Here is a 20,610-nt window from a genome sequence, read left to right as displayed (position 1 = left end):
CACTGCAATGTATGCCTCCTGGGTTCAAGCAATTCTTGTGTCTCAGCCTCCCAAGTAGCTGGAATTACAAGCATGCACCACCACACCTGGCTAATTTTTGTATTTTTAGCAGAGATGAGGTTTCACCATGTTGGCCAGGCTGGTCTCGAACTCCTGGTCTCAAGCAGTCTGCTTGCTTTGACTTCCCAAAGTTCTGGGATTACAGATGTGAGCCACCATGCCTGCCTGGCCTTATTTGTTAATCTTTTTATATTCTCTGAAAGAGTTTGTTTAATATTTGTTCTTCAACTATGTAGAAGGTTTCACCAGTGAAGCCATCAAGGCCTGTAATATGCTTTATGTATAGAATTTACATTATAAAATCAGCTTCCTTAATCAATACGGGCTATTCAGATTTTTAATTTTTTTGTGTCAGTTTCATTAAGTAAACAAAAGTTTTCACTGCATATTTACACTTTGACATCTAAGATGTCAAATTTTTGGCATGAAGTGGGTAACAGTACCCTCTTTCTGTTTTTTAAATTTCTGCAGAAACTGTAGCAATGTTCCCTTTTGTGCCCTGGTGTTACTTGTGCCTTCTGTCTCTCTCTTTTTTTTTTTTTCTTGTTCTATATTGCTAGTGATTTATCAGTTTTATTAACATTTTTGAAAGAACACTCCTCTGTTTTGTTCTATTGTATGTTTGCTTTCTATTTTATTGACTTCTGGTCTTATCCTCCTTCCCTTTATTTACTTTGAGAATCTTTTATGTTCATGTTCTTTTTCTTGAGTAGGAACCTTAAATCATTGTTTTCACATACATGTAAGTTTATTACATGTGAATATTTCATATATTATGTATGTAGTATGTGTATGTATTTAAACTCATTTTCTAAGAATTTTTTTTCCTTCACCTACAAATTTACATAGGTTGTGTATCATTATTCACATTAAAATGTTTTCTAGTTTACATTTGATTTCTTCTTTGGCCCATCGGTTATTTAAAAGCATATTTTAACATTTTCAAATAGTTTGGCAGTTCTTAAATTAGCTCTTTTATATTGCTTTCTAGCTTAATTATATTGGGCTAACAATTTTTTTCCTTGCTGTATATGTATCCAATAGATTGAAATATGTTGAGACTCACTCTGAGTCCTCTAATATAGTCAGTTTGAGTAAATAATATATGTGCATTTGAAAATGTATATTCTACAGTTGTTTTTTACAGTCAAATTCTTAAGTCAACTGGCTATATCTTTTATATGTCATTGCATTTTTATTTGTTAGTTCTCTCTTTTATCAGTTACTTTAAGAGTAACTTTTAGTTACTGAGTGAGGTATGTTTAAAACCTCTATTGTGGAAGACGGTATGGTGATTCCTCAAGGATCTAGAGCCAGAAATACCATTTGACCCAGCAATCCCATTACTGGGTATATACTCAGAGGAATACAGATTATTCTACAATGAAGACACATGCACACGTATGTTTATTGCAGCACTGTTTACAATAGCAAAGACATGGAACCAACCCAAATGCCCGTCTTTGATAGACTGGATAAAGAAAATGTGGTACATATACACCATGGAATACTATGCAGCCATAAAAAGGAATGAGATCATGTCCTTTGCTGGGACATGGATGAAGCTGGAAGCCATTATCCTCAGCAAACTAATACAGGAACAGAAAACCAAACTCCACATGTTCTCACTCATAAGTGGGAGTCGTGGGAGTTGAACATTGAAAACACATGGACACAGAGAGGGGAACAACACACACCAGGGCCTGTTGGGGGTGGGAGTGAGGGGAGGGAACTTAGAGGATGGGTCAATAGGTGCAGCAAACCACCATGGCACACATATACCTATGTAACAAACCTGCACGTTCCGCACGTGTATCCCGTTTTTTTAGGAAGAAAAAAAAAAAAACTGGAAAAAAAAAAAAACCAACCCAAAAACAAACAAACAAAACCCCTCCAACTATCACTGTGGATTTGCCTGTTTTCTTTATAATTCTATTAATTTGGGACTTCGGAGATTTTCTTTGTTTTTAGTTTCAGCAGGTTTGGGACAATACACCTAGTTGTAGTTTCCTTTGTATTTAACCTACTTAGGGTTTGTAGAGATTTGTGAGTCTGCAGCTTGGTTAATATTTCCAAATACTGATTACACCCATTTTCTCTTTTCTCTTCTCTTGGGACTCCAACTACATGTGTGCTAGATGTTTTCTCCTCAGTCTCTATGTCTCTTACGTTCTTTTTGGTGTTCTCCATCAAATCTTTTTCTCTATCTAAAATTTAGATATTTTGTACTGAACTATCTTCCAGTTTACAAATTCTCTCCTCTGTTGTGTTTAATCTGCTATTAATAATAGCCCATTTACTGAGTTATTAATTTCATTAAAAATTAATCTAATTAAAAATTTCAGCTTTATTAATTTATTATAATTGACAATAAAAATTATATTCTATTTATGGTGTATGATATAATGCTTTGATATATGTCTGCATTGTGAAATGATTATATCAAGCTAATGAATATACCCTTCGTAGTTGCAGTTGTATATTTTAGTTCTAGACTTCACATTTAATTTTTAAAGGCTTGGACTATTTATAGTTTTCCAGAGAAGATTTAATTAATTGGTTAATTAATTGACTGATTGTATTTCTTGCAGGAAGTTGGTTTATTTCCAGTTTTTCCTGAGTCCTTGGGTGCTGATATTCAGGAATTTCAAATATAAATTTGGAGTGTTAACCAGGGCCCCTTGTCCTTGGCAGGTCCTGAATGGCAATTTTTGTCTCATCAGCTCTGTAGGAGAGCTGAAAACTCTACTTAGCATTTAGTCTCTTAGTGTCTATGTTTGGCTTAGTTTATTAGCCTCTTGCTTCACAAATCTTGGGATTTCTCAAATGCTGAAAGGTCAGTAGCTGCACACTGTGTTAGCCCCCCTTCCCTGAGATTGTCTTACTTTTCTGCCTCTGCTGCCTAACTCCTAGTTGCCTTGGTTGTTTATGCAAAACCTGAAATAGCTGCTGTATTATTTTATTTTGTTTTCTATCATATGCAGCTTTTACAGTTTTTCTTAAAGAGAGGTTTTATATGATAGAAGCTAGTTCTCCAGTTCTCCATCCATATGACCTTTATGGAACCAATACATAATTGTTTTTATTTGAATTGAATATTTTATTGACATGTAAAGTCTACAAAGTTGTTCGGACAGAAAAAAAAAAAACACAAAAAAAACTTTAATGTGGTGAATGCATCCTTTTCTCCCAGGTAGAGAACATCTACTCATTCATTTATTTATGTACTCATTCCACAACAAGTATTTATTAAGCATCCTTAATATGTTTATATGAAATATGAAATATGCTAGACTCTGAGGATATACAAATAAATTTCACTATGCTTATTGAATTTGAGGCGTATACAGCCTAATAGATTGCATGAGTGGAGAGATTAGAAAGTAGAAAGATAACAGGTTTTACACTCAGATGAACCAGGGTTATTTATTAGTTGTGACCTTGAACGAGTTATTCAGATATTTCTGAGCTTTAGCTGGGGAAAGTATTGAGTGCTATAAAGATTAGACACAAAGTATGTAACATGTCTATCGCTGTGCCTGCAACATGATAAGAAATAAATAATTTATATTTCCTGTTAGTCCAGGTGGAGAGACTTATAAAGTGCAAAGTCCCTGGGACTCTGTGGAGGATAAAGAAAGATTTTACAGTGGTTAAAATACAGAAGGGATATAGGAGATCACCAACTAAAGTAGTTGGTAATAGTAGGAGTAGTGTGTATGAGTGAGTGTGTGTGTGTGTGTGCGTGTGTGTGTGTGTGAAAGGGAGAAAGAGGCATGTTTAGGAGTCAGGAAGAAGTCACTGATACCGAGGGAACTACACAACCATCTCTTTCTTTTATATCACAAATTGAGCATTTTTATGTGTCTGGCACAATTTCATGAGGATGCAATGGTGAATAAGATAGATATGTTAGACTGACCTACTTTTAGAAAGCTTACTGATGGTGAAAGATACAGACAAATAAGTAGGCAATTACAAATAGGATGGTGCTGTACATCTTCTTGAGTAGCGTCCATTAGTTATTGCACTTTTCTCTAAAGTGGGCCCTCCATTAGAAGCCTAATTAAACTGAAGCCAATAAGATTATGGCAGAAATTTGGGAGGGCCATTCAAGGACATTTTGTTTTCCACATATGGCCAGATCTGTGGCCTGCCATATTTTTCCATATGGCTAGGGAAGCAGAGAAAGCTAGCCCACAGACTGGCGGGAAGGAAGTAGATATGCAGAAGTTAGCAAAAATACCAGGGAGAGAGAATCCTATCAACTTTCAATTCCTGGTTCTAGTTCTTTCCTAAGGCCCAATTTCAATCCTGCCCCTTGCATTATGTAAGGTAACACCATATTGGTATATTGCTTACATTCCCTCATGCTGACTTTCATATCTTGCAACCAAAGAGTCTCAGCTAATAGTTGATGATGAATGCTAAGATGGGGAAGGTATACTTTGACAGAGTATCACATATGAAGGTCATATAAAGCCACTTAATTAGTAGGACAGGAAAGAATCTTGGAGGAGGAGTGAGGTCTAAGCTGAGATTGGAAGGATCAGCAGGAATTACCCAGGTAAGGGGAAGAAATACGATTCTCTGAGTAGAGGGAAAGGCATATGTGAACTGGAGAGGAGAATGGGTGTGGAGAGTCACTGCACAAATTCTGTCTATTGTGGTAGAGTGTTGAGAGGCTGCAAAGGAGGGAGTAAGAAGATACCGAGTCAGAGAGGTAAATGACTTCAGATTATCCAGGGCTTAGTTTATAGGGATGAGTTTGATGTGGATCCTCAGCTCCTGATAATTCCATGTGGAGAAACTACCCTAGAGTCACAGTCCAGGCATACTCCATCCCTTATTCACGTCTCCATGGGGAAAATTGAGTTACCTGGTGGGTGAGTGGTAACTATTTTTCCACATATCTCAATCAGCTGGAGCTCTAGGTTAAGTTCTGGCATTTGGTCTCATTCCTTCCCGCTCTGCCTTCCTTTTTAACTTGCTTTTCAGAGAATATAGTTTGTGCCAATAGAAAGATGGGTAACCATTTCTAAAATGGCTAATCAAAGGAGATTTAAATACTCTTATCATGGAGTGGGAAATCCAAATGGTAAACTGGTTAAGACTCTCATAAAGGATTCTGTAAGGCCTGTGAAAACATCTAGTATTGATTTATTCTAGATACCACTAGGTAAAATCTGAGAAGTGAGTTAAAAGTTAGCAGTAAAACACTTGGGTTTATTTAAGTAAAATATTCTCTCTGGTGTTTTTTACCCTGTTTATAAACAAGTTGAGTTACTTGGAGAAATGTGTTAAATAATTATGCAGTTACCAAATACTTCATTTTTATAATTGACACTTCTCTTAGGTTGGTATTAAAGAGTGTGACTTTTATTTTAGTAATTTTGCATGTGGGAAAAGCAGACTTGCGTGGTACGTTGCTATTTCTCCTAGGCTCTATAGCAATACTCCTTCTGGAACAGAATTGCAGTGCCAGCGAGTGTTGGAGACTGTTTCCCCATTTCTTCCTTCTTTTCTAATAAGAGGGGTCATATTTCTCCAACAATTACAGACCTTTCCCTTTATACTGCTTAATCAGAGGCAGGATAAGACTGGATCTGGTGTGTTTCCTTTCTGTCCCATGTTAGAACTCTGCATTTTGACTAGACTCACACTCAGATGATCCATCAGTCATTCCAGATGGCTTTATAGCTTGTCCCAGGGTAATACCAGTTTATTTAGAGCAGCCATGTTCTCTCCAATCAACATCTGATATTAAGTGACAGCTAGCCTGAGAAGGATTTGGATGATAAATTAAACGGCAAAATCAGTGAAGACAGGGAATAAGGAATGTATGTAATAATCATACAGGCTCATGAGAGTGGTAAGATGTATATTCAGAGCATCCCAACCATGTGAGACTAGGAGCCTATGGAAACCTGTGCATTTTGGGGTGGTGGTGGTGGTGAACTGTGTATTTGGTAGAGGGTGGGATCTGGTTGCCTTTAACACTGGGATTACAGGTGCACATCACTTTTTAAAGTACTTGCTAATAAATGCTGGGTTAAGTATTTTTCCTGGTTTATCTTATTTAATATAGGCAAACTCATGAGCTAGATGCTACCATTGGCTCCACTCATTGATGGTTCCACAGAATAACCATTGGTGGAGGAAGACTTGTGACTAATGATCTGTGTGATTCCATGGCCCATGACCTTAACCATGATGATGCACTTCCCTGTCCCTGTAGGATGACTACTTTAATATGCCTTTTTCCTTTAGCAGCTTGACTTTACCCTTCCTATCTGATGATTTGGGCTAGATGAACATTGTTTACCTTGCAACTTTCTCAAATTCCAGTCTGGTTACACTTGATAATAATATCTTCTTATTTCCTAGTATTCTCATGATCTGGATACCAGTCCTGCCCATGTAACATCGTCAGGTATGAACAAACATGGTTCGGCATGAATTCCCAGAGAGCAAGCCAGCAGAGCGCCTCAACATTGCTCTCTGTGCTCCCTGCCCGGCTATGACTCCTGACACTTCTCTTGCTTAATAAAACAGCGTTAACATTATCCACATTTGCTTTTGGCTTTCGCTACCAAGCAGCCTGGCACCAACTCCCAGCCACACCACAGCAGACTCTCCGCCAGGCTGTTCCTAACGTCAGCTCCTCCTGCCCCTTATGACTTCTTCCCACACCCACACCAGGGTGAGGCTTTAACACTGTAACAGACTGAAGGCCCTTCGGAAGGGCCCAGTGGTGAGGGGAGTGAAAAGCAGCTGCAAGGAATGCGTGAACTATCAGTTCTTGTCCCTTCCTCTAGTTACCATTTCCACATCTTGGCTGAAATGAAATTTGAAATGCAAAAGGTTTAAAGAACATTTCTCAAACCCACAATTTCCCAGCAGCTTGAAAACCTCTTAAAACATTACCTTCAATCTGCTGCTGGTGATGAGTGGATGTTGAGTACTTATGTGAACGATGTCATGCTGCTTAGTCATGAGCCGCCTTCCACATCTCCCGGGCTCACCCACAAGCGAGCATTCAAACCAATGAGGCTCGCTTTGGTTTCTGGGAAGAACAATCCAACTCTGAGAAAGCTGATACCTATGGTGTCTCTGCTGAGGAATAATTCCCTAAATGCATAAGGGATGCTCATCTAAATAAGGAAATGGAGACTTGCATTAGAGGGTGCAGGAATAAAGAGAGGTTTTATCCTGGAAACAAAGGGAAGGAGACCTCTTTCCACTCTCCCTCCTTTGGGGTAGGCTTTGAGGTTGATATCTTAGTTGTGACCTACCTTTGGCAACATCGTCATTTTTATTTAGGGTGAATGAAGCTGCTGTGAGGGCTTCAGTGGGAGTCCCATTGTCAATTCTGCATTAAAATAAAGTGTTACTGTAAGAAGCTCTGTCTGCTAGACAGTTCTCAGAAGAGCTTTGTGCCTCTTCTGAGAGCTACTTGCTTTTTCTTTCCATCTTCAGGAGGGGAAAAATGTTCCTAATGAACCAAACCTTTTTAATTGATTATAAAAACAGAGGAGAACATAGCAGTGGGAATTGTTGGCAAGGCTTTATAGCATGTGGCGAATCACTGCATATTCATTTGTCTCTCATTGGCCAAGATGAATCCTCTTTTGGTATTAAAGCAAATGTGCTGTGAAGTTGCAGAGGACAGGGTTTAACAACTTTTCCTGGCTGGAGGCCTGGGTAATTTTTTTTTTGGTGGAGTGGTAGGAGGGCCAGGAAGCGGTGGGGGCAAGGAGCCGAGTGGGGAGCAGTGAAGTGAGGGAGTGTTTTAGGGAAGGCAGGAGCTGCGTAGCGCTGAGATAGTCCTTGAAGTAGCTGTGAAGAATGGCTTCATTCGTGTGGGTGGGAGGTGGGAGAGCTGCATTACAATGTGGAAACTGCAGGAATAGTCTGACTGCAGAATGGCCATACTTGGCATAGAACACAATTACCTTGAAAGTCCAGGAAATGGGGCTGAACTAAATTCTTTTATGACAGAAGGGAGGACATAGTTCATCCGACTTCAGCTTCTTTCATCATGTCTCGAGGAGTTGGAAGGGAACATGGCTGTGTCGTACGTAAACTAAGGCAGGTTCTGCTTTCTCATCCTCCATTCCTGCTCCCTGACTCAGGCTCTTATAACCACTCATCTTCCTTTTCTTCTATCACTGTGTTCCTCATCCCCCCTGCACCATGTCTGCCTTCTGCTCCAGTCAACTTGGACTCAGGTTATTCAGTTTGTTTAAAGAGTCGGTTTCTTTCTGCCTCAGGACCTTAGAACAAGCTATTCCTTTCACCTGAGTGCCCTTCTCCCACCTCCTGCTTCACTCCACATGGGCGTGGCTGACTCTACGCATCCTTCAAGCCATGGCTGAACAGTATCTCATCAAGGAAGCCTTTAGGGAACACTCTGACCAGCGTGGGTTCCCCTGTTAGGGATTCTTTACAAAAGGTACTTTTCTTTTGTACCAAGTATTGCAACTGTGGTTACATAATTACTTGCAGTACTCAGCATGACATGAATGTTTCTGGCAGATCTTTAATAGGTATTAATAAAAATTAACAAATTGTATGTTTTCATTTATACCTTTCATCATGAAATATTAACAACATTTTTAGAGATAACAGTGATTTCAATAATTGTGATTGTTGACACGATAGCATAGAGTACTCCCTGCCTGATTCTGGAAAGTATTAGAAAAGTTTATCAATCAGATGTTTGTCCTTGTGACAGATTCAGAAACTCATAGAGTTCTACAAACTCTTTCCTACATCGCATCAAGTTCCAAATAGATGATGCGTATTTAACAGTGCATATGGTAAACATTTTAAGAAATATTTCAAAAGGCTTAAATGAGCATGTGCTTAAAATCTTCACTAATTCTTATTTTATTTTGTCACTTGTTACTTCTAAATCAGGAGGCAAATTTCCCCCAGTCACTGAAAGTTTGTTCTTTGGATGGAGTGACCAGAGAAAAATCATGACCAGTTGAACCTCAGGGACATGTATGATAAACACTTTATCTTCAGAGGAAAAACTTTTATCTGAATAGTCTTAAGACTGGCAGTTGGATAATCAAGTCTTTTAAAGCAGTAGATTGGGAGGGGAGGGGGTGGATAAAACATATATTTAAATTTTCTATTTTAAGTCAGAATATAAATACACATCTATTTTCCAATTGTATGATGTAGACCCAGTCCCTTACTTTCTTTTTCTTTTCTTTTTTTTGAAGCAGAGTCTCACTCTGTCACCCAGGGTGGAGTGCAGTGGCGTGATCTCAGCTCACTGCAACTTCTGGCACCTGGGTTGAAACGATTCTTGGGCCTCAGCCTCCCGAGTAGCTGGGATTACAGGTGTGTACCACCACCATGCCTGGCTAATTTTTTTTATTTTTAGTAGAGACAGGGTTTCATCATATTGGCCAGGCTGGTCTCAAACTCCTGACCTCAAGTGATCGGCCCACCTCAGCCTCCCAAAGTGCTGGGATTACAGGTATGAGCCACCACACCCAGCCCCATTCCCTTACTTTCTGTTTGATGTTCACTGACTAAAGTCTTCCATCATCTTTCTTGTATCAATCACACTCAAAATGCAGTATCTACAGTTTCCAGTTTTTTAAAAGAGAACTAAAAGACATTTGAGAGTCACTCTGAAGGCAGAATCTTTTCTAGTTTGTGTTTGTCTCCCAAGTCTTTTACACTTTCCTCGCCCACACTGAGTTTAATGGCCTCTTTTAGTCGCTTGATTGCGTCTTTCTGTAGCATTCATATAGTTTTCATGGAAACAACTCTTTTCACACTCAAATTTCATAATTTGCGTAACACGTATCTAAATTATTTAATTACAATAAATTATACAACTGGCATCGACGGGCTTGGGAGTAAACACAACTGAGTCTTGGAAAGCAGGGAAGAGGAACAGGAGTGGGGGTCTTGGCAGAGTGCTCAGTGGCTGTGAGCATCCATCAGGAAGTTTACAGAACAAAGGCGGAGTGTCGTTTAATCTCTCAAACTGTTAAGTAGCAGTTAAAAGAATTTCTTCTATGTCTGAATGTGTTTAATATTTGATCAATGTGAGTCGCCCTTGCCAGATAGAAAGTTCCATGGAGCCAAGGACAGTTCCTGTGTATAGGAGGTGTATTAGTCTGTTCTGACACTGCTATAAAGAACTACCTGAGACTGGGTAATTTATGAAGAAAAAGAGGTTTAATTGACTCACAGTTCCACAGGCTGTACAGGAAGCATGACTTGGAGGGCTCAGGAAACTTACAATCATGGCAGAAGAAAAAGGGGAAGCAAGCACCTTCTTCCCCTGGTGGCAGGAGAGAGAGAGAGAAGAGGGAAGTGCCACACACTTTTAGATCGTCAGATCTCGTGAGAACTCACTGTCCTGAGAACAGCAAGGTGGGAACCGCCCCCATGATCCAATCGCGCCCCACCAGGCCCCTCCTCCAATTTGCATGAGATTTGGCAGTGACACATTCAGACCATCGCAGGAAGTGCCCAGTAATCACTTGTTGAGTGAATGAATGGTCTCCTAAGTGCAAAGTTCACTCTCCACTTGTGCTTTTGCTGATCATTTTCATCAGGCATTTCCTGCCCTCATCAATTTTTCAAAAACCAACTTTACCATTTGATTGACTGATTCATTGATAAGATCCAGAACCATAGGGGCAGCAGTGATAGCCTCAAGTTTAGGCAAGAAACTTTAGGTTTTCTTTCTCCACTAAGAAGACTAAGTGTTACAGATGGTCTGTCAACCCCAAAATTTTCATTTTTAACAAAAGTACCAAATAGTTCCTCATACTAACAACTATAGCATAACATGACAAACAAAAATGTAATCACATTTAAAGCCACAAAAATATTGACGTGGGAGGTAGATATTTATAATAGAACCAGAAATCAAACCTGAATCAAAACTAGAGGGATTTTATAAGGCTTGATCATCTCTAAGTTCTTATGCAGCTCTAAATACTGATACCAGAGGAATAATTCCTGATGCATGTGTCTGAAAATATAAGCAGATATATTATAAGAATCCAATGCTTGACAAATGCCTTGGCAGTTTTGAGGGGCTACGATGGCTACAGATGAATAAGGCATGATCCCTTTCTTTGAGAAAATTGTCATCCAGTGGACCCAACTGGTTGAAATACAATCTTTTTATAAGGCACAGTGAAAAAAATATACTGTGATGAAGGAGCACTGAAAAAAGAGAAATTCTATTCTACTGTAGAGACTAAAAAAAGAGATTTCTGAAGCTATACAATGGTTACCAACAGAAGCAGGCACGCTTAGCCTGCTTTGGAATATTGCCTAGGGATGTTGACTTGAGTGGAAACAGTTGTCTAGGACATAGGAAAGAGAAAACCCAACAACTTGGAGGCTCTCTTTCTCCTTCCATCCCTGCCCTTTGTCAAGACTGGAGTCTAATTTCTCTTAGTAAAGAAAATAATAATACCAAGAAAATCAAATTCTGCTCCAAAGGTCAGCAGTTCCTCCTGATTAGTAGTAATGGCTGAAGTGTGGACAGATGGGTGGTAGGAGGCTTCTAGGCAGAAGCAGCAAATGAAAAACTGGAGGCTTCAAAATCTGCCATAACTTCATGAGTACAGTCATTTCTTGAGGCCTGTGGATTTTTCCAGGCCATCTGTGGAAATGACATTCACTCTGCCTCCTTCCCCATGGTCCGAGGGCGTATGTTGGGGACAGATAATACCAGTTTCCACCATTCTGTGAGGTGACAAGTGTATTTTCCAGAATCCCATGAAAAATGTCAGGGAGGTGTGTGATGGAAGAAAATGAATATAGTGAGAATTCCTGTTGAACAATAGGAAAGGAAGAATTTATGCTGGATGGCAAATGGCAGAAACTGTCTTCATAATTTCAGAGTGAATGCTGGTGATGATGAAGAAGTTGGGTTGTGTGATTGAAACTAGGAGTTTGACTGTGATGTTGATTTTGATTGCAGATTATCAACAAATGTCTTCCATGTGACTTTCCAAAGATCTCTGAGTGTAGTAAGGAGACAAATTAAGACTCTCTCCTTACTATTTCCAACTCCCTTCTAAATTCTCTGCCACTCAGTTACTTACAAAATTTAGTTGGTGAACTAAGAGAGAACTTTAGCTTTTAGGGAGAATAAACTTTTTTTTTTTTTTTGAGTTGCTGATATAGACCCTATCTGTGGCTATGAGGTGTCACTTTAGAATATCTTCTAGGATCATGAAGGAATCTTCAAGAATGTAAGTGGTGTAAACTGGAGTAGAAGAGTTGAGTGCTCTGATGGGGTCATGGTTTCCTGTAGGAATAGTGCTGCTCGGGTAGCAATGGTTCATTGTTTTGGGTCCATAGATGTTGGCCAAACACTAGCCTTTAAATAGTAAGATTTATCAAAATTCTTCAAATGTAGGTCTCATAGGTTGGTCAATTGCCAGAACATCCAGGCAAATTTACCTTGACATTTAAGAGCGATCCAATGTTTATGAAGTACCTAGAGAAAAATGTCAAGAAACCACAAACCTCAGGTTTATTAATATTTCAATTCCAGAAAACTCTGCCTATACTTCTGATTAACTAATGGCCATGTGGCCAGTGAAAAGGCCCTAATACAATGCCATTTTCTTTTGTGTAAACAGCCAAACAAATTACACATGTATCCTAAATATGCTGTGCTATCACGAAACTGGCAAGGTTCTTCTTTGGTGCCCTATGCACTTCTCTTTCAAATGTGAGCCCCCTTCTCTTGCCTCTTTAAGCATTCAGAATTCTCAAGACTTGCCATCTCTGCTCCTTCTACCTACACTTCCTCCTCTCAAAGATTGCTTTTATAAAACGATCTGACATTATGTATGTTATATCCTGGTGCAAATTTGTTAGTGTGTTACCTGGAACTAGGGGACAAGAAACAAAGATGGGAGTGAGGGGAGTGCTATACATTTTAAACAACTGTGGAAAGAGATAGTACTTTTAATTTGATTTTTTGAATAGGTAATATATCCATATGGTTTAAAAATCTTTCTTGTTTTGTATCATTCAAGAATTTGTATGCATGTAAAAGAAAAAATAAACATAAATTATACCATCTTTTCTCAAAAAGTAGCATATTAGATGAACTGTTCCCATTTTACTTTCTTTACACATCTTGAAGATCTTTATCAATACACAGAAATATATTTATACTTTTTATATTTTTACATCTACACAGAATTCCATTTTATGGATATGCATAAATTATATACTCAATTTTCTATTTAGGGACAGCTGAGTTATTTTAATCTTTGCTGTTAAAAACAAATATACAATAAAGAACATTTTCAGAAGTCATTTCGAACATATGCAAATATATGTGTAGGAAATTTCCCCAGAAATAATCTCACTGGGTTCAAAGGTATATGCGTATGTAATCTCAATAGATGTTGTCAAATCACCTTCAGTTGGACTTGTACCCATTTACTCTCCCACTGGTGATGTTCTTGAGTGCCCATTTCCCCATAGCCTCAACAACAAAGTGTGTTATAATGAAAGGGTTTTAATCCTTATTAACCAAATGTCCAAGATTAGAGAGCTTTTGAGAAAGAAATTTGTTTTCTATCGAAAAGTCTTCTCAATCTTCTGAAACCACTTCCCTTGGGCAAGAGCAACAAAGCAACACTTGCTATGTTCCAGGCACCATGCCAAGGATTAGGGATAAAAAAGTAAATGCATTTGTTTTTACATTTCTTTTTCCTTCCCTGCCTCCCTCCCTTCAAAGTTATCAAGGCCTACTGATTTTATGTTTCCAGGTAGAATGCTTATTAAGCCTATCTTCTCTCCATCCTTTATGTGTGATTGCCAGAGTTTCCTAATTGCTTGCCTGTCTGCTGTTCCTCCCAGGTCCATTCTATAGCCTCTCTTTGCTTACGTGATCTTTCTGTGATATAAATAGAATCTTGTCACTCTTGCTCATTTCTTTATGGCTCCTGTTGACTTCTGGAACAATGTCCATTTTCCATCCGAGCTCAGCTCTGATGGTTTGTTTTAACTTCCTCTTCTGTAATTCTCTTCTTTTTCTTCTGTACCTGGATAATTCTCTCTCATCTTGTAACTTTCATGTTATGCACCATCTCCTATTTGATATTTTCCAGGACTGTGTTCCACACTCTGGAATGCCAAGTAGAATTAATTTTAATAACTTCTGATACCTGTAATATTGTTCTGTATGCTTATTACTCCTACCCAATAATGGGCTCATTGAAGAAGGAACTACTTCTTACCCATTTTTAGATATTCAATGCTCGAAACTGTGTCTGGTCGTCCCAATAACTTTAATTATGTTATAATAATAAGTTGATAAAGGTTCTGGGCCAGTTCCAAGATATTTTCTAAGGAGAAATCATCTCAGTCTTATGGCTGGTGGAAATGGAAATGAATAACCTCAAATTCAGTGAGCCATCTGTCCGAGGCTCTTTTGTCACAAATCTAGCTTGAATTTGTAAGTTTAGATAGGTGAATTTACCCAAGATCTGGGTAAGACTGTGGATAATATGGCAGACTTCACACAGTGGCAGAGAATGTCAAATGATGACCTGACCCATTCTTCTTCTCCCTACACGTAGCTGGACAGCTTCTCCCAGCTGACCTTGAAGTTACGTGAAACCATAGACTGAGTTTAGACCCAAGAAATATGAATGGAAGTGAATGTCACTTCCAGGTCTAATACCTTAAAAACTCCTATGAAATGTTCCACACTCACTCTGTTCTCTCATTCCTGCCTGGATGCAGAGGGCTTAGTGGAAAACTGTGAGTACCTAGAAAATAGTGGAGTTAGATATCAGAACCACTACATGGAAGACCACTCACCAAGTGTCCAGTTGGATTGCAGCAGGATTAAGAAACCCTTTACTGTGTTCAGCCACCAGAGTCATAAGGTCATTATAGCAGTTAGTTTATCCTGAAAATACACACTTGCAAATATATATACACATATTCATGTTATGTAATCTAATGACCACTTGGATCCTTTACCAGAGAAAAAAGGGGGGTAAGTACATGTGCAAATAGAACCAAGTCAGAGTGAGACATCACCTGTTCCCCTCCAGAGGTAGTACTAGTAAAAAGCCTGCTGGTCTTTCTCACCACCTTGCTGTGTGACAAGCATGTGGGCAAGGTGGCTGGCAGCACTTATTCAGGTGCAAAAATGCCTGATTGTAATTTAATAAATGCTTTCTCTTCCAATCAGTAATGGATGCTCTTTATATACAGAAACCACTTTCATTCTTCTTGTCTGTAAACATCTTTGCATAACTTCTTTTTAGACCAGTCCTAATTCACAAATGAAAACCCATTGCTCTGAGTTCACTGTCACCATACAGCCTCCTTTTAGGTTCCTGAATATTAAAAAGGATTTACCAAAGTATCCCTCTGCACGAGATTTGTCAGCGTTTTCTTAGATGAAGTTGATCAGCATAAATTGATCTAGAAGTTATTTCTAGAATTGGTGTTCTTTTTTCACTAAGTACCATACTGACAGGTTTCTTTTTTCTTCTGTACATACTCATTTCCTTGGGAGCCTTATCTCAGTCTTGCAACTAAAATAATCTATGTGCTGATGACTCTTAAATACACATGACAAGCTCAGTCCTTTCTCCTGAACTCCAGATGCATATTTAAGTAGGCATATGCACTTGCCTGCTTAATAACCTTTGAATGTATAGTAGGCATCTCTAATAAAACTGGGTTTCTGATCATTACTGTCTCCCAGATGTTCACATCTCAGTTAATGGCAACTCCATCTTTCTAGTTCACTTCCTCAGGTCAAAAATCTGTGTGTCTTCCCTCTCTCTCTCTCAACTTACTTTGACTCTCTGCAACGTATCTGGAATTGGACCACTTCTTATTACTGTTACTACCATCACCTTTGCCCAACCACCATTATTTTCCACCTGAACCAGTGCAATAGATTCCTACTAAGCATCTTTCCTTCTCCATTTGCCACTCCCTCGTATAGACTATCCAATGGCAGCTGGAGACAGCTGGAATCATCTTGTTAAAATGTGAGGCAGATAGGCCGGGGGTGGTGGCTCACGCCTGTAATCCCAGCACTTTGGGAGGCTGAAGTGGGCAGATCACCTGAGGTCAGGAGTTCGATACCAGCCTGGTCAGCATGGCGAAACCCCATGTCTACTAAAGATACAAAAATTAGCCAGGCATGGTGGCACATGCCTGTAGTCCCAGCTACTCAAGAGGCTGAGGCAGGATAATGGCTTGAACCCAGGAGGTGGAGGTTGCAGTGAGCCAAGTTCACACCACTGCATTCCAGCCTGGGTGATAGAGCGAGACTCCATCTCAAATAAATAAATAAATAAATAAATAAATAAATAAATAAGGCAGATAACCCCACTCTGCTGTTCAAAACTCTCTTAATGGCTCCACCTCCATATTCACCAGGCAGGTCAGCTTCTGCTACAGAACCAAATGTACCCAAATAATCTCATTGGCTTAAGGCAGCAAAGCTTATATTTTTCACTCAGGTGAAATCTGATGTATACCAGATGGTTCTTATCCATTTCCATTTGGGACAGTTGCATTTGAAGGTGATGGGCAGTAGGGCAGAAAGATGTTGAGGAAGCACAAGGTCTCTTTGCTGCCTTGGCCAAGAAGCACTACATATTACTTCTGCTCACGATCCATCGCTGACAGCTAGGTATATGGCATGAACCCAGCTGCAAAGGAGACTGGGGTAAGTAGAAGAGTGCATGGTGATTCTGTGAGTACAAACTCTCCAAGTCACACTGCTTCTCACAGAGGAGAGCAAAAATCTTTTTTATGAACTACAGGGCTTTCCAAGATCTTTCCTCTTTTCGTATCTGCCCCCTCTACCCTGTGAGCTCCCTGACTGCATTCCCACCAGACTCCTCTTCATTCCCACTACTCCACCTCATTGACCTTTTTGCCCATATCAGGGGCACTCCTGCTCCAGAGCCTCTCATCTACTTTTCACTCTACCTGGACGTTTCTTCTTCCAAACATCTGAATGCCTCAGGTGTGCCCAGCATCTGGCCCTGCATTTCCTATTTCTCTTCCTTAATAGTATTGTGTCCCCTTAATTAGCATGGTATTATCCAGCGTATACATTTTTCTTACTTATATTGTTTATTAAGCATCTCTTCCACCAGAATATAAGTTCCATGCGGTCAGACCTTTTTGTTACAATATCTAGAATGAGCCTGGTATGTAAGTGGCATGCAAATATTTGTTCAATGAATAACTAAATCACTCCTCTGTAAAGTATTGTATGATTTTTTAAAATCATCTCTTCCTTTACCCTCAAATGATACAATCCTATATCTCTAAGTTTAACTACCTTCAGGCAAGATGTGAATAAACAACCTGCAACATATGTCTGTGACAAAAACACTATAAGAAAATAAAAAAATCAATTCAGCAGACATGTCTTGTGAATGATGAAGCAATATGTTATATACAGAAGACATCATAGTTAACTCCCGCTGTCTATCTGTCTATCTCTGTTGAAATGTAAAAACTTCCAGCAGGAGTCTTTCATTCGTATATTTAATCCAAATCTAATTTAAATATTTTTCTAGTTTGTTCCAACACAGAACAAAATCCAATCTCTCTCTCTCTCTTTCTCTCTCTCTCTCTCTCCCTTTTCTCTTCTCTCTCCTTTCTCCCCTCTTTCTCTCAACAATGGTCTAAACATTTGAAGGATAAGTCATCTTTCAACCTTGTAGTTCTATGTTATGTTGCACAACTCCTCTGACCTTCCTTATAGGTGCAATTGCACATCCCTAAAATTATTTTTAATCATTTCTACTGCTTGTTATTGGAGAATAAAAGCATACATGTGGACAGAGCCAGTTGGAGGTAGGAAGTGGAATTATGGTCTAGGTTCTTCCACATAAAGGATTATTCTGCTGGGAGCTGCCCTCATTTAGTGAGGGATGGTTAGCACCTACCGTTGGTTTCCTAGCAACACAAAGCTTTCCTGCAGCTAGGACAGAGGGTCATTTTTGCATCTTCTCTTCATTTTCTCTTGGACTCTGTGAGGAGAAATTTGTCTGGAAATTTCCCAGAACAGAAGATGTACTGAAAAACATGCATGTCAGGGGGCAGTGGGGAAACTGGTGGTGGGGTTGGAATGGGGGTGCTTCTGGAGAGGGAGATGAGAAAAACAGGAGAGGAGAGAAAGAGGAATGGCATAAAGGGATTAGAGAAAGGCATCTTAACAAAAATGTCAGCGAGACCAGAAGACTTTTAGAAGTGGCTATTCTCCTTGCAACCCGAACGTTTATTCTAATAGAGGCAAAGACAAATGATGCTTGTTTGCCAACTTACAGCTTATTTTGTTGGCTGCATACATTGCATAAATAAGCACTTTAGACCTTTGCTCTCCTTTCCTTTTATGAGCAGACTCTACAGACATTCCCTGTCTAAATTCTGTAGGACTTTTATAAGATAGCTATGTTTAAATGATGTTTCCTGGTTACCTCTATTCTCCACCCACAGAGGCTGTCTTCTGAAGGTAAAACATACCAGTTTTGAGACCCCAGACAGGACTGGCTTCATTCTCTGATATCCACCTATTAGCTATGTGACATTGACAAATTATTTAACCTCCTGAAGTCTCATTCTCCTCATATGAAAATAGGGATAGTAATATCTGCATGTGCAGGCACTGCTCATCTCCTAAGCAGTATCTCTTCTCCGTCTTTCTTTATTAACAGTACCCCAATTTTGTTTGGTGGAAAAATGTGCCCAGCTTTAAACGAAGAAAAGATTCTCAATTTTCTAGGGTCCCTGGTGGATATGGTTATAGGATAGGTCTGGACAATTAGATACAAACACAAGTCTACTTGGTGAAGCTGCCGGGAAATATGGTGTTTTTCTGATAAAAAAGAACTGATTCAGCTGAAATGAGCCTTTGATCCCTTCTCAGCTCCCGTCTTCAAAACTGGGACTCAGACAAAATACCTAGATTGTGAGACTATGAAGATGAGAGCTGTCCTTTGAGGCTGGTTGAACATAAAGATAGCAAGAGCTCACATCCTTGAATTATTCCAGTGTCTATACCCACTGTCTATCTCCTGGAAGGTTGTAATATGATTGAAATAAACCCCTTATTTTGAAGCCACTGTTTTCTTAAAAACAAAACAAAAAAGCCAACAAAACACACAACTATGATGGTTCTTTTTAGACCGATAGGAATCATTTGTAGCACAAACAATGTATTGATTCAGTAAAATCTGATTTGACTGCATTGGGCTTTCCTTAAAATGTTCAAGACCATCTTTATTCCTTTAAAAAGAACTTTGCTTTCATCGTCATTATTTTTAAAATGGCTTGTGGTAGAAATTATAAATCAGGGATTTTAACTGTTATATTACCAATCTAAATATTTTCTTTCAAAATATTTCAGGACCTTTTTCTACTTATGTACTCCCACTGTCTCATTTAATGTTGTCTGTGTGCTGAATTTTAATTTAATACCTCTGTATTTGAGGTGTTAAATGTTTGAGTTCCTTTCTTCCTTTAGCCCATATTAGACAAATACAAATAATTTATGATGGCTGGAATTTCCGTAAGAGCAAGAGAAACAGGTCTCAGTGGCAGAGTGATCTGTTGTAAAATATCTTGAAAAGATATTTTTGTGGAAAGAGGATGTATTCAGCTCAGTGCATGTTGGCCTGTTGTTAATCCTCAATGCTTTTCTTTTATAGGTTGAGGATTCTGTTAACATTTTTCAAAAGTCATGATATTTTTGTGTTCATGCTTGATAACTTATTTCGAGGATTATTCTTATTTTATCAGAAAATTATTTCTCTACTAATGCTATTTTAAGGACTTTTATCATTCTTATTTGGTTTTATTTCATTTTGTTAATTTTACATGTGTGTCAATATCTCCTATAACTAAAAGAAAGCTAGTAAAAAATTGGACTCATATAAAATAATTCTTTATGTAGGCAATTTGTAGTTTATTCTTTAAAAGAGATAATTCTTATATCCAACTTTATAATTACAAGCATGAAACAGATTAAAATTTAAAGAGTTTTTTAAAATTTAAGAATGCTTTTAATAAAATAAGTCATATTTAATGTTGACCAGTGCTTCTTCAACATTCTATAGTGAAGGAACATGTATGTTTTCTGAGAAAAAAATACAATCCATTACAGACAAACACTTTTGCACAACACAATAAAAATGTATTACCAAAAAAAAGTTGAAAAGATACAGATGTACAAAACACAGGCTCTCATTTTTATTCTTTGAGTTAATAGACAGAAAATTGCTTTGTCAAATTGCTAAAATAACTTTTCTAAATGCTTACTTTTACTCTCTATACTTATCTACTTACAGGCTGGTAACAGTTTGCAGATTATCACAGTCTGTGGAACATACTTTGAGTTGCATTGATACAGACTTTCAAGTATTCTCATGCCAACTTAATCAAAGATATAAAATTCAATTAAATGAGAACTACTAATATAGTGATCATGCAAGAGTTTATTAATTTCTTGTTCAATCTAACTTTTAATATTTTCTT

This window comes from Papio anubis, chromosome 10 (genome assembly GCF_008728515.1).
Source record: "Papio anubis isolate 15944 chromosome 10, Panubis1.0, whole genome shotgun sequence".
In the NCBI taxonomy this organism is placed as follows: Eukaryota; Metazoa; Chordata; class Mammalia; order Primates; family Cercopithecidae; genus Papio; species Papio anubis.
Note: the sequence above shows the minus strand (reverse complement) of the source record.